The sequence below is a fragment of the Trichomycterus rosablanca genome, chromosome 14, assembly GCF_030014385.1.
Source record: "Trichomycterus rosablanca isolate fTriRos1 chromosome 14, fTriRos1.hap1, whole genome shotgun sequence".
NCBI classification, from domain to species: Eukaryota; Metazoa; Chordata; class Actinopteri; order Siluriformes; family Trichomycteridae; genus Trichomycterus; species Trichomycterus rosablanca.
The window spans coordinates 32,815,079-32,830,222 of record NC_086001.1 but is presented as its reverse complement, the minus strand read 5'-3'; positions in this window follow the sequence as shown (position 1 = coordinate 32,830,222).

Below are 15,144 nucleotides of genomic sequence, written 5' to 3'. Positions count from 1 at the left end.
CCGCAATACTGAAAGTGTTTCGGATTTGAATATCGACAATACACAGCCTTTATTACGATTTACGATTAATTCCCCTTTACTGATGGAAGCTGAATGGGTGGATTACAGCCGATAAGAATTGTGCAGAAATAAAAGACTCGGCTCCTTTCGTTCATTTCAAAGATCTGTTCAATAGAATCGGCATGTGAGTGAGTGGGATGCGTCTGTTTAGCGGAGCAGCCAGGAACGAGATCAGTGAGCTTCAAACGCAGATCTGATCTGATAAAAGCGAGAGATCTACTGATAACTTTACTGATAACTTTACTGATAACTTTACTGATACCGTTTCGGAAATTTCAGGATGGAAACCGCGAACGTGAAGTATAGACGTAATGAAGTACGGTGTCTGCGTAGCCCCGAATATTTTAAATAACACATTAGTTTTAATACGATTTGTTTGAATTAAACTGATTTTATTAAAACAGAATTATAAGAATTTTATTAGTAATTTACACATTTTGTTATTTTTTTATTTATTATTATTAATTTTTTTTTCGGTGCATGTAATTACTTTTCCGAAATTATCTGGCGTACCACCTCGTGCTACTTCACGTACTACCAGTGGTACGCGTACCACAGTTTGAGAACCACTGTTGTAGGAAATTAAGTGTCCACCTACTGGGGTAAGTACAGAGGGTGGTGAAGCAACAGCAGCATCCTGGAAATGGTATGCAGATATGGATGAGGCAATAGGTGGGAGACCATCAATTAGCCCAGCGACCCTTATTTCCTCATCTGGCCAGGATGCTGCTGAAGCTTCACCATCCTCGAGAAGCATGGAAACCCCAGCCAAGAAGAGACGAGGGGAGAAAGATTTAGTTGCGTATCTGAGGGAGATGGAAGAAAGGGAAAATGAGAGGGAGATAGAAGCAGCAGAGAACGAGGAGAGAAGATAAAGAGAGGCTGAGGAGAGGGAGGAAAGAAGAGAAAGGGAAAGAATAGAACGAGAGGAGAAGAGAGAGCAAGAGGCGCGCCAGAGAGAGGAAAAGCGAGAGACGTGAAAGAGAGACCAGGAAGCAAGAATAAGGGAGGAAAGGAGAGATAGGAAGGCAAGAGAGAAATAGGGAGGAAAAGTTTATTAAAATCCTAGAGATTCTAATGAAAAAATAAATAGCTGAAAATCAAAAAGTGTTGTAGTATTATTGTATGTTGTGAGAAAGAAAATGTGTTGGCAAATAATGGAAATAAAGGATTTTCTTTTTAATTTAACCTTAATTAAAAATAGAAAAAGTGTAAAAATTGGAAATTGTAATTAAAAAAATTCAAGAAATTGAAAATTTTGCTAAGAAAGTTTTACTTTTAAATATTACATAAACTGTTAATGTCAAGAGACAATCAAGAACTGTAGAACAAAACGTAAAAACAAACAACATGAACCTATTAACAAAACATTTTTCTAAACATAATCATGCTCATAAAGAGCTGGTATGCTGTGCTGTGGTGCTGAGACAGCTGCAGCCAGATGCTTTCTTGCATCTTCACCTGATGTAATGTCATTAATTACAGGCTGTGGTTGGTCAACATGCACCTCTGTTAATTCTGGCTCAATGATGTCTCCATGAGCGATACAGAGGTTGTGGAGCACCGCACAGCATGCAACAACCTCCGGGGCGAAGACAGGGCTCACCTCAAGGGCTTTAAAGAAAATGGAACGCCATCTTGTCTTCATCATTCCAAAAGCTCTTTCCACCACATTCCAGGCCTTGGACAGTTTGCTGTTAAAACGAGCCTGTACAGGGTTCTGCACAGGCTCTCGATAGGGGGTCAGGAGCCGGATGGGTGTATTAATGCAGGGATAACCCCCATCCCCAAGAATGTATCGTCCTGCAGGTGGGTATTATCCCTCTTTATACACAGGGCTGTTCTTTAGTACCCTTGCATCATGAATCGACCCAGGGTAACCAACAAAAATGTCTCTGAACTTCCCCTGGTGGTCACAGATGGCTTGAAGCTGAATTGAGTGGAACAGCTTCCTGTTTAGGTAGCACTGTGCATTGGCAGATGGGGGTTTTATTCGAATGTGGCACCCATCAATAGCACCAACTGCCACTTTAAAACATTCTGATCTGGCCAAGTGGGCAAACCCAGCTCCTACACACTCTAGTTCATCACCAGTTGGTAGGGTGAGGATCCTCCTGACTAGCCCTCTGACAGCCCTACTCATTTTGTGTATAATGTCGTGCACAGACGATTTGGGTATGGCAAAGGCTCGTGAGACAACACGATAAGATGCTGCATGTGCCAGCCAATAGAGGAACACCAACACTTCAATGTCCCTGCTCCACCCATGATCAGCTTCAGTTTTTAATGAAGTGATGAGTGAGGTGATGGTCTCCCAGGAGAGATGAAGTTCAGCCCTGAGGTCTGCACCACTGAAATACAGCTGCAAGACAGGCACAGCTGTGTTCAGGTTGCAGTACGATCTCGGGTTCACATGCTGTAAAATAAATGTACATAGTTTAGTTTTTGTTCTTACTGGTTTTGCATTGTTTTATTTATTATTATTATCATTATTATTATTGTTATTATAATTGTTTTTTTATGTTACCTATCTAAAATAAAATCAATGTGTGTTGAACTTCAATCTTCACTCATAAGCAATTATTCTTCTTGTCCTTTTTCGAAAAATTATTCTACTGTAATTATTAATGTGTCAGATCTATCATTTTGTCATTTATTTTCATTGTATTAGTCTAATCATGGTAATGTAGTATACTGTTGCTAAAGAGGTTAGCAGTACTTACATTATTTCGGAGGTAAAAAAATCTATAATTTTCTTAGTTCTCTTCTGCGATTTACTACTCTCTGCTGTCTCAGTGTAGAATCAAAACTTACACTTGAACCTTGAGTCTTTACTAGTGTTTTGTAGACTAGTAGTTGAGAGGGGGTCCAATAATAGCAAAAAAATGGTCTTATCAGATGAAGGGAAAGAATAGGGTCTTTGTGTCCTACCTCCTTATCCCATCTCTCTCGTTTGGCTTTTCATAATGTACTCAGGCTTGGTAGGTGGGTAAGCTCTGGGTCACCGAGTGCCATTAGCTTGTATGCCTCTGTGGCTCGCCACAGTTTTTTTACCCTCCCAGAGTTCTTCAAGACCTGCAGTCTTTTCTCTCCAGACAGCATGCGCTTACCTTTCCAGTATGAAGACTGTCATCAATGTTATCAATTCTGTATTTTAGCACTGCTGGTGTGCTCACCTCTGGTAGACTCTCACTGGAAATGCACAATTCTTTATATATGTTTGCCATTCCATTACTTCATAATCCTACAATAAAAATGTATAAAAGCCATTTAATGAGTACAAGAGTAAGTGATCCTAAAGAATATAGTGATTTGATTATTTTATTAGACTTTAAAAACTGGTCTATACAGAATCAAAGACACTTTATATTAGTTTGCCATCCCATTACTCCACATTCCTACAGTAAAAATGTCTGAAACTCATACGAGTACAAAAGTGTTTTTCATGAATATAATGGTGTCATTTCATAACAAATTGATTTGCTTGTATAACAGGACTTTAAAATGTAATGTATACAGAACCGAAACAACGCTTTACACAAGTTTGTCATCACATTACTTTCTACAGTACAAATGTCTTAAACTCATGTAAATAATACAAGAGTAAATGTTCTTTTAAAATATATAAATATAATTAGACTTCATATATTGGTCTGTACAGAACTGAAAATACACACAAAAGTTTACCATCCCATTACTCCACATTCCTACAGTAAAAATACTTAAACGCTTCAAAAACATAAGTTTGATATGTTTATATTTGATAGTTTGATTTGCTTATTTTGTGGATATTTAAATGTAGCTATTTGCATCATTTTGCCATCTCATTTCTTAAAATCATCAAGGTAAAAACAGAAGATGTGGTATTATGAGTAAGTAGGACAGTTATTTAAATATAGTGGATTTAACTGAAAGCAGGTTTCTTTATTTTTAATACCAAAGAAGGTCTGAATTTGGAACATGTAGATTGTTCTACATTTAGACTAGAACAGACTTTATTTCTGGTACATCTGTGTGCATCAGGACTCGATACGTTTATTAAACTGTAAAACTTCTTTCTGTTTTAATCTCTGTACTAACAGTGAGAGCATCGTACCGTAAAACAGGGTTTAAATGCGCACTAAAACTTTATTAAGTAGAAATAGCATGACTTAGCAAGTCCAGAAGATCTCAAACAAATGCAGCACCCAGTTTCAACCTCAAAAAGCTTCATAAATCCCCTTTCTAACAAGAAAACTCAATAAAAAACAAGAACACATCAAGAACTCACCACGTTTTCTCCACTCAGATGATCCACAGGTGAGTTTAATAACAAGCAGCAGAAACAGCGTCCTGTAATAAGAGCTCCAATACCGGTAGATCCCACCGTCACTCTGTTCACTGTAGTGCTGCTGGGTCCTAGTGCCCTATAGTTCACCTACCATACTGTGCTACATGTGTCTCCTACATGCAGTAATACCACAGTAATACTCAGTATGAGCAGACAGACGCGACTAACTTACACTTTTACATTTAGTTCTTATTGCTATATTTAGAATTGTGTTTGTTTGTAAACTGTGAATTAGTTCTTAATCTGGTCGTGATGTTAGTGAATTAAACCTACATCTCTCTGATGATCTGACCGATGAGCTGTCTGTTCTGACCTGCTTCTTAATCCCGGCTAGCTCAGTCGGTAGCGTGTGAGACTCTTATTCTCAGGGTCGTGGGTTCAAGTCCCACGTTGGGCGAGTGTCTTCATTTAACATCTACTGAAACCAAAAGTACGTTCTTGCACTTTGGACAGTCAAGTCAAGTCAAGTCAAGTCAACTTTATTTATATAGCGCTTTTTACAATATACATTGTCTCAAAGCAACTTTACAAAATCCAGGACCAACAGATACAAAAACCCCTGTTGAGCAAGCCGAGGGCGACTGTGGCAAGGAAAAACTCCCTGAAAATGACAGGAAGAAACCTTGAGAGGAACCAGACTCAGCAGGGCCCATCCTTCTTGGGTGGTCTGGAGGATACTTTAAATAAATACACGATTTACACAAATCATACAAACACAGAATTGAATGATCTAAAAGTCATACAGTGGTAATAAATAGATAAATAAACAATTAAATAATAATAGAGTTGTTATCCGCTCTAGTCTTCAATAAAGTCTGTAGTGATTTCTTGTCGTTGCAATTACTCCAGAGCCGTCACATCTGACAGGAGCAGCATCGTTGTCCCGGCAGTCTCGACTTTAATCCTTAACCTCGGCGGGTAAACAGGTTTCCATCAGAATGCCCTCGGGGTAAAACAACAGAGAATGTAGTTAATAATGTACAATGCTAGTTGACAAACAGTTTTACAGAGAGTTTTAGACTCCAGCAGCCCTAATTATTACAGCATAACTAAAAGGGAGAGCGAGCAGGTAACAAGGTCATGAAGGCTTTCACAGGACATCAGCGCCCACCTCTCCTACCCAAACCAGAGTGATTGGACAAGAGAGGCAGAACGACAGCGACCCAACATCCCTGATCACCACAAGTTTCTATGACCAAGAACCCCCAAGCTCTGCGCCTTTGTCTATATTAATCAAAAGCCTGAGAAAATAAATATGTTTTCAGTTTAGACTTAAACATTGAGACTGTGTCCGAATACCGAACAGAGGCAGGAAGATTATTCCAAAGTTGTGGAGCTTTGTAAGAAAATGCTCTTCCACCAGCTTTGGTCTTTTTAATTTTGGGAACTATAAGTAACCCTGCATCTTGTGAACGAAGTGGACGTGCTGGGTTGTAGTAATTAATAAGCTCACTCAGATACTGTGGAGCCAGACCATGTAGCGCTTTATAGGTTAGTAAAAGTATTTTGTAATCAATGTGAAATTTAACTGGCAGCCAGTGTAGAGATGATAGAACAGGAGTGATATGATCAAATTTTTTAGTTCTAGTTAGCACTCGAGCTGCTGCATTTTGAACTAACTGGAGTTTGTTTAAGGATCTACCAGAGCATCCAGTTAGAAGAGCATTACAATAATCTAACCGAGAAGTTATAAACGCATGGATCAGTTTTTCGGCGTCATTAACAGATAGTATATTTCTTATTTTAGAGATATTACGCAAATGATAGAAAGCAACTCTAGTAATATTATTAATGTGTGTATCAAAGGAGAGATCTGAATCTATTGTGACACCTAAGTTTTTTACATCTGGGCTGGGAGTAACAGAGAACGTGTTTAAGTTTAGCACCAGGTTAGACAACTTGTCTCTTGCAGCTTTAGAGCCAACAAGTAAAACCTCAGTTTTATCTGAATTAAGTAAAAGAAAATTACACGACATCCAGTTTTTTATGTCGTTTACACAATCTTCTATCTTACTGATTGTGTCAGTATCATTTGGTTTGGCTGATATATACAGCTGTGTGTCATCTGCATAGCAGTGAAAGTTTATGCCATGTTTATGAATAATTTCACCTAGTGGAAGCATATAGAGTGTAAATAATAGCGGTCCAAGTACCGACCCCTGTGGAACACCACACTTTACTTTTGTAGTTTCTGAGCATTTATTATTTACATAAACGAATTGAGAGCGGTCAGTCAAATATGATTGAAACCAAGAGAGTGCGAGTCCTTTAACACCTACTGTATTTTCTAGCCTCTCCAGTAAAATGTTATGATCGACCGTATCAAACGCTGCACTAAGATCTAATAGAACAAGAAAAGAGACACATCCATTATCAGAAGACATTAACAACTCGTTAACTACTCTAATTAATGCGGTTTCGGTACTATGGTTGGGTCTAAATCCTGATTGAAATTTTTCATGAATACAATTTTCATTCAAATAAGAACATAGCTGTTTGGAAACGACTTTTTCTAATATCTTTGAGACAAAAGGAAGGTTTGAAATTGGCCTATAATTAGATAAAACATGTGGATCAAGATTAGGTTTTTTAATCAGGGGTTTAATAACAGCACTTTTAAACAATTTAGGTACATACCCAAGGCTAAGGGATGCATTGATTAATGTAAGCAGGGGCTCTACAATAGCTGGGAGTAAATCTTTAAGTAAACGAGTTGGAACAGGATCGAGTATACACGATGATGACTTCGATGATTTAATCAACACAGTTAGTTCATTTTGGGAGATTGGATTAAAGGAATTTAGTTGGATTAACTCGTTACTATTATCACCAATTTTGTACTTCTTCACTTTTAGAAAAAATAATCCGAAAGTGCATCGTAACTGACAGTAAAGATCTCTTGATATGTAAATCGCGAATGAACAATTGCACATGTGTTTACAATTGCCGTTTTATCACTTTTATAAAGTGTTTTTATTTAGCTTTATAAAGCGTTTTTATTTACTTTTATAAAGCGTTTCCACACTTTAAAATAAATACATTTAACTTAATTCATTTACATTAAAAAAGTGTAAATAAAAAAGTAAGTAAAAAAGTTATAATAACAAAAAACAACTTTATTTACATGTTAACCTGCTGTAAAGGACAAAAGTAAATAAATAAATTCCTTATGAACATCACACCTGAATGAACTGTCGATTCCAGCCTATTATGCGTGTCTTTTCATTTGCTAAACAGTCAATTCCAGCATATTGTGTTCATCTGATCACTTGTGAATTGCTGGCACATACCCATCTATAGATATTATGGTCTATTCCCGCTTATTATGTAAAATAAATACATTAAATTTCAATCCAATTAAGTTACATTAATAGAATTTCTTTTATAGTACTACAAAAACATATTCACATGTTTATGTAACCATTTCTATAATTTAACCTGCTGTAAAGGACAAAAGTGAATAAATAAAAGCCTTATGAACATCACACCTGACTGAGTGGTCCATTGTTTAGTTTATTTATTTACACTAACATTTTTGTAATAAAAAATGCATTTGACTTGAACATATGCATTATTTAACCTGCTGTAAAGGATAAAAGTGAATTAAGGCCATATAAACATCACACCTGGTTGACTGGTCTATTCCAGCTTATTATGTAAAATAAATAAATTATACATTAATCCAATTCATTTGCATGAATAGAATTTCTTTTATAATAATAATAATAATAATAATAATAACAATAATAATAATAAGACATTTACATGTTTATGTATCATTTATGATTTAACCTGCTGTAAAGGACAAAAGTAAATAAATAAATTCCTTATGAAACAGTCCATTCCAGCATATTGTGCTCATCTGATCACTTGTGAATTGCTGGCACATACCCATCTATAGATATTAGCATACATATGGATGGCTGCCTTAAGCTCTTCACTGTAATGGGGGTTACATTTCTTGTGGGGCATTTAATTTCCACAAAGCTTTATTATATTGTAGTCTGACATTTGAAGTAAAACAACCATCTCTTAGGCAAACCAGATATCCCTGCCAAGTCTCGAACTTGGAGCTTTCACTCAGAGAGGGAATGTGTTCACCAATTACACCACAGGGATTTGGTTTTGGTTTGCCATTGAGCAGTTGCTTCATTTTGGAAAATAAATAAATATAAAAAAAAAACATAAAGATAGTTATTTAAAAACTTAAGTTATTGCAAGTGCATACAATTTGGGGACAAACCTTAGAATTTAGAAAAATGCCAAATTCAAAAACACTATAATTCCAATTTAAGAAGCAATTATTTATATAATATTTTATAATATAATATGAATCATTTATATAGACAATAAGTAATTCAAATAGAAAAAAAAAAAAAAAACATTTGAATTTGTTTAAAATGACTGTGTACAAAATTCTTACCATATAATACTTACTGTATATGAAATATAGTACTGCATGTATGTATATAACTGTCAAAAAGTGTGTTGTGTTTAGATGTATAATGAATAAAATTAAATAAATCAGTAAATAAAACCTACAACAGAAAAATATGTAGTTGTCCGAGTGCAGGATTTCACTGAGTGCAGACAATGTGGCCTTCCATTCAGCCAGTGACACTGTGGCTGTTTCCTCACAGTACCAGTTCCCATAGTACTGGTGATGTGTAGGCGGTTTCCTGTCTTTCTGGCATTTTTTGCACCTGATAATGTCAGTGTGGCGAACATACTTACGGGTGTGTATGCCAGTCTTCTCCCTCTGCAGCTTCCTTTTGCGGTACCACTGTGTATTGTAAGGAACATCTGGCACCGGGGTTGCTGACGACATGACCTGAGAGGGTCCAGCTGTAGTCGGGTTGACTGCAGCAGGCAGAATATGCTATAGTCTAGATGGAGCAGCTGGTCCATGGCTGTCCAGACATGGTCCAGGTAAAAGATAAACCTGGCCTTGAGGTAGCAAAAGTGGAAGAGAAGCGATGCTTGTGGAGACTGGTGAGCCCTGGAGAGTTGGAGGAAAGTGTTTCTGAGGAGGGGCAGACGATGGTAGGCTGGAGTCAAAGTTTAATCGCTTTTTGGTCTTTGCCATGCCAGCAGTATCTGGAGGGAGAACAAAGACATGAGGGTTACTCGTTGACTCGGAGGTGGTGAGACTCTCCTTCTGGAGCGTGGCGTGCTGAGTCACAGGACCAGACACCGATGCTTCTGAAGGCGTTATGCCCTGCTGAAGCACACCAGCCTCCTGAGAGCGGATGCGCCGACAGTACCTACAAGGACACACAAACACATCAGTTAGAATTTCAATAAAGTAGTTCCAACAATTCATTACATTTGATAATCGCTTGACTCAACACTCTGACAATGTGGCCGTATTAACTTCAGGCAGCTGGATGGTGGTCTCCTGCATCACATGCGCATTACTAAGAATGCACTCTCTAATGTGCTTGTAAGCACGAGTGATGAGGGTCCATCTTCCAAGCCTTACCCCCTCGACACGCTTCGGGTGTGGAAAATCCATGCAAAGTTTCACAAAAATGGCTTCCACAACCCTGTTGCAGTCTGGCCACTGTGCTGGGCTGTTTGATCCGAGAAAACACCTACAAAGAGAGAGAGAAAAAAATAATATATATATATATATATATATATATATACACATATACACACACACATATACACACAGTATTTAAATATATACAGTTGTGCATATAAACTTACCGTCTTGTTGACTCCACACCTGAAGCTACAATTTTCTTGGTCGCTCTGAAACGCCCCTTGTTTAATGTGACCTGATGACGTGGAGAATACACTGTGCGACCCTTGTCATAGTCACCCAGAGCCTGCCAGAGGGCGATGACATGGTCTGACTCTTCCCGTGACAATGCAAGGCTGTGGTCTTTCAAGCTGACTAAATAGACTGCCAACTCTTGAACTGCCGCATACCCCACAACGTGATCTGGCCCAACAGAGTCCAAAATAAATAAACAAGTAGTTAGACAAAAACAGAAGAATTGCTACAAAGTGCACCTTTTTGAAGCTAATCAAAATTGACATGTAGTATAAATAAGAGGAGCATTTAAAATGACCATAGAGCATGTCAGTATAGTTCACAAATAAAGAAAATCGGAATATAATGTCCTACATCGAGGCCAGAAGAAGCTGTGGAAGCAGAAGCCAGATCACTGGATGTCGATTCTTGCTTACGTGGATCTGCAGCTAAACAAAGGGGGAAATTTAAAAATTGAAACATAAGACATGGCACATTTTATTTTTAATTCATAACATGAGTCTGATGATGCAGTGTTAAATACTTACAGCTGTGAGCAAGTAAGGAGGCAGGCGATTCAGGAGAGATGTTTAATAGAGAAGCTGTGGGAGTCACCTCTACAGCAGCAGAAGGACCAGGGACAGGTGGAGCAGCAGCAGAAAAAGACTGGAGATCAGAGATTGGAGGAGTAGCAGACAAACCTCCTCTGGTGTCACCAGCAGCAGAAGGGGCAACACGTGGTGTTGCAGGAGCAGGTGGAAGTAAGGACACCCCAGATGCATCAAAGGTAGGAACAGTGAAGTCCTCAAAGTCCTGTGTCTCCACAAAGCCCTCATCCTCAGCCACAGTGACATTCTCAGTCTCAAGTGTTGAGATGGTCAATTTATAGTCCTCCAGAACACTGCCAGTCTGCTCATAGAGGTATTCCAGCCCAATAAGTTCTCCTGTTGAAAAAAAAAAATAAAAATCATCATCTACATCTATAAGTTCTTAACAGGTGTCAAACCTGAATGATCTTGTATTCACATTACTATGTTTAATCCAAGCCTACCTGTATATTTCCTTGGCACTGTATAATCTACCAGGTTCCTCCCCAGCACCTCCTGAGCCAACTGGTTAGCTGCATGACGAAGAAGACCACTGTAGGAGTGTGGCCCCCCCACTTCCTGCTGCTGCCATGCTCCTGTCTTCATTCCACCGGGCGAGGCCATCCAACAGATACGCCTGGAAAAAGGTGTCACCTGCCAGGGTTCCTGAAACACATAATGAATACTAATTGTGATTCTGGTATTAATTGTTTAAAAAAAATGAAGACTTGTCTCAAATTATGCATGAATTTATAAATGCATACTTACCAGGAATGAACCTGTTCATGTGCAGATGAAAGGACTCCAGTGAAGTAGATCCTCTCGCACACCTGTAGGTTGGCAGCCTGTGCCCACCCTTCACTATGGTGCCGGTCTGCATGTACAGCTGTACACCTGGAGGGTCCTGGATGCAGGCGATGTGCTTTCTCTGTGACTTCCAGATCTCAGCCATTCTTGCAGAGTTGATGAGAGGCACGCCAAGGGTGTTGTGTCCCTTCTCACCATCATAGGCCTGAATCAACTCAGTTATGAGTGCCTCGATCTCCCTGCAGCTCCGGGTGGCCCTCTTGCAGTGCAGTGCCATTTCAGCCCTGGTGATGTGGCGCATGACGTCTGCCTCTGTGGGACGCATCAGTCTGACCTCCAGTTCAGAGCGCTTAGCTTCTTTGAGAGCTTGCAGATCACTCTCGTCCCACACGAAAATGCAGTGGCTCAGACGGCTCATGAAGCCAGCATAGAGGGTATGCGAATCGGTGGTGCAGCCAACAGCAATTCTCCTCATAAAGTGCCAGATGTCAAGATGGATCGCCATGTCCCGCCACGCCCAAAACATGTTCCGGAGATGACTTGAGCCACAGCAGTCCCGGTCGACGTACAAAACCTCAGGGGGCGACACGCCAGCATCCTGGTAGCGCTTGACAATGCCTTCAATCATCCTGCCCAAGCCATAGCCCTCGGATGCTGTGAGCACAGACATAACGATCTGACCATGCTCATTTCCGACATTAGTGGCCCAGGATGCTGTGCAGCGACTCTGTCCTGCCATCTTCCTCACAATCTTTTTGGTGGAGTCGATTTTCAGAACTCTGCCAAAGTGGGAGGTGATGGAGGCCTTTATTTCCTCCAATCTGCTCAGGACGTCTTGAGCGTAGACCTGCATCAGCCAGCGATGCTTCGGGACCGGAAGCAACCCTGGTAGCTCTCCCACAGCAACAGGCGTGATCAGTCCAGATGATGCAGCCCTCGTGAATGCTCTGCAGTCAGTGAGAAACTGGATCTGTTTCTGCAGCCAGGCCTCCGAGTGCTGCTCCTCCAGCTGCTTTTGGATCTGACTGCTGCTGTTCCCTAAACCCCTCTGCCGCATCTGGCGCACTACCTGGATGTCGCATCCCAGTCTGGAGGTAAGGAGGCAGGGAAACTGGACGCGATGACTAATGTCTAGCTGAGAGACGATGTTGTGGCTCCAGCTGATGACCTTCCTCTTGCAGCTCTTGCAGGCAAGATCTTCTGCTGCCATAAAATATGAGCTGCAGACACCGACCACCTGCCTGATCCTCTGGTGCATTCCAGCAGATGTGAGCTCCTCCTTGCCGCAGTCTGGATGAGGACAAAACAGCTGCACATGCCAAAGCTTCCTCGGCATCCAGAGGAACAAGGCGTGTCCGAAGTACTTGTCCATCTGTGGCATACCACCGGGGGGTACCACCACATCCTGTCCACTCTGGCATGGTCCAGCTCTGGTTGCCTAAAGCGTGACCACTTGAATAGGGCATTGGAGATCCACTTCTGATCTACCAAGGGAAGAGCAGGTTTCCAGCCAGCATAAAGACAAATTCCACTTTCTAAAATATAGAAACAAAACGGAAGGTTAAATACTGTTGTAATCGTTCTTGCAGATCTGAATAAAGCTATTAAAAAGTGTACACACATGCAACCCCCAAAAGTATGGCTGAAATTGTTAACGTTAACAATGCATTGAGCCCTTATACAACAGATATGTAATTAAAATCTAAAACTTACGTTCTGATTCCACCTGGTCCGCTACCATCACCAACTCACTGTCAGCAACATGGGTGGTCTCAACCAAAGCAGGGGATGCAGCTGGAACAGCTAACAAAAAAAAGCACAAAAAAAAAAGTTTATATGCGTGACATTTAAATAATGACAAACTGTGTAATTTAATAAAGTTCTCGTCATCACTGCATACTTACAAGGTTTGAACTTGGCCGGGGAAAGAAGCCTCTTCACCCTTTTCTCAACATTTGTCACGCTGCTACTTTTCCCAACCAGCAGTGAACGCAGGGAGGAAACAGGAGAAGGCCTGGAAGTTGTGGAGGGCTGGGCGGTGGCTTGAGAGCTGGGCGGCAGCTTGGTAGCTGGTGGAGGGCTGGGCAGTGGGTTGCGTAGCCATGTTCTCCAGCTTGATCCGAACAGCATATCGGCCCTCGGCCCTCTTGTTTTCGGCATGATTTCTGGAATCATAGTTTCCACCAGAAGATTCCTTTGTCATGGCAGCAACAAGGTATCCAGCATAGGCAAGAGCATTTTCTGCCACCCACTTGAAGGTCTGTCCACGGAAAACCCCAAACTGAAGCTCATGCTGACCCAAAACATGGATATCGTTCTCTGTATCTCCTCCTGACCGCAGGACTGCCTCTTTAGCAGAGTCTCGGACCCTCTCAGGTGAAATGGCCATGGACCATCTCTTCTTTCTATTCTGTTCTTTGACTGCTAAGGCAGCCATGGAGTCACAGAGGTTCAGACTACCATCAGTCCTCTTCCTAAATTTAGGCTCCATTTTCTATAATAATAATAATAGTAATTAAAATTATTGATGTATGATTTTTTTTTAAAAGCCCCAAGCAGCACAATAACATTATCAGACCAACCATCTGCTGTAATAAAGCTTATACATGTTAATAATGACAATACTGATAACTTAAGTATTTTTTAAAAAGCCCCAAGCAGCACAATAAGACCAATTGTAACATCTTAAACTGCAGTAATAAAGCCCTGGAACAAGCTTATAAATGTTAATAATGGCAATTTACCTGAAACAAACCTGAAATATAACTATGGTGTTTTATCGTACAATAACAGGAATGCGTCTTTAAAAATACATTTTCTAACTTGATGTGAATGAGCTTTTAGAGGAATTACATTACAGACTGTGGATAATACTGTAATTTCCTCTAGAACAAGGCATTAAACCACTCGAAATAACTTTTCTACAGCCTTGTTTTGTTCACGTCTTTAGTTAATTGTGCACCAAGCAAGCAAGCTTATTTAATTTATTCTCCTATAAAACATCGAGAAGCAAAAGAAAATTCACCAACAGAAATCAGTAAATATTGTTAGAAGTAAGTTTAGGCTGACACGAGGTTACATTTCAAGGAATAAACATAAACTGACCTAGCAAATGAACGTTAGCATCAACTTATGAACTCAAACAAAAATGTAAAATATAATATTTTAAAATATAAAATAAATATAAACTTACCGAAGAAGATCAAATCCTTGCAAGGAAAATGTGATGAAAAGCGTTTTATTCTCGTGATATCGCACAAGAAAAGCGTTAGATATCGCACCAAGAGACGCAAATCTAGTACTGGAGCTGCAGCAATGCGCGTCGCTATTTACCATGGAAACCATGACGTCATCGAAATCTGAAGAAAACATACGTCATGACATCACGCCTCCTTCGATTCTTGGGGGAAAGATGAGGATTGTGATTGGCCGGTTGTTGGCATTCTTGGGGGAAAGCTGAAACGCGATTGGACCAAGTCCCCAAGAGTCCCCCAAGAATAGCGAGACTCACAGCCGGCACTGAGCGCCAGCCAGGCTTAAGCAGCATGTCAGAACAGACAGCTCATCAGTCAGACCATCAGAGAGATTTAATTCACTAA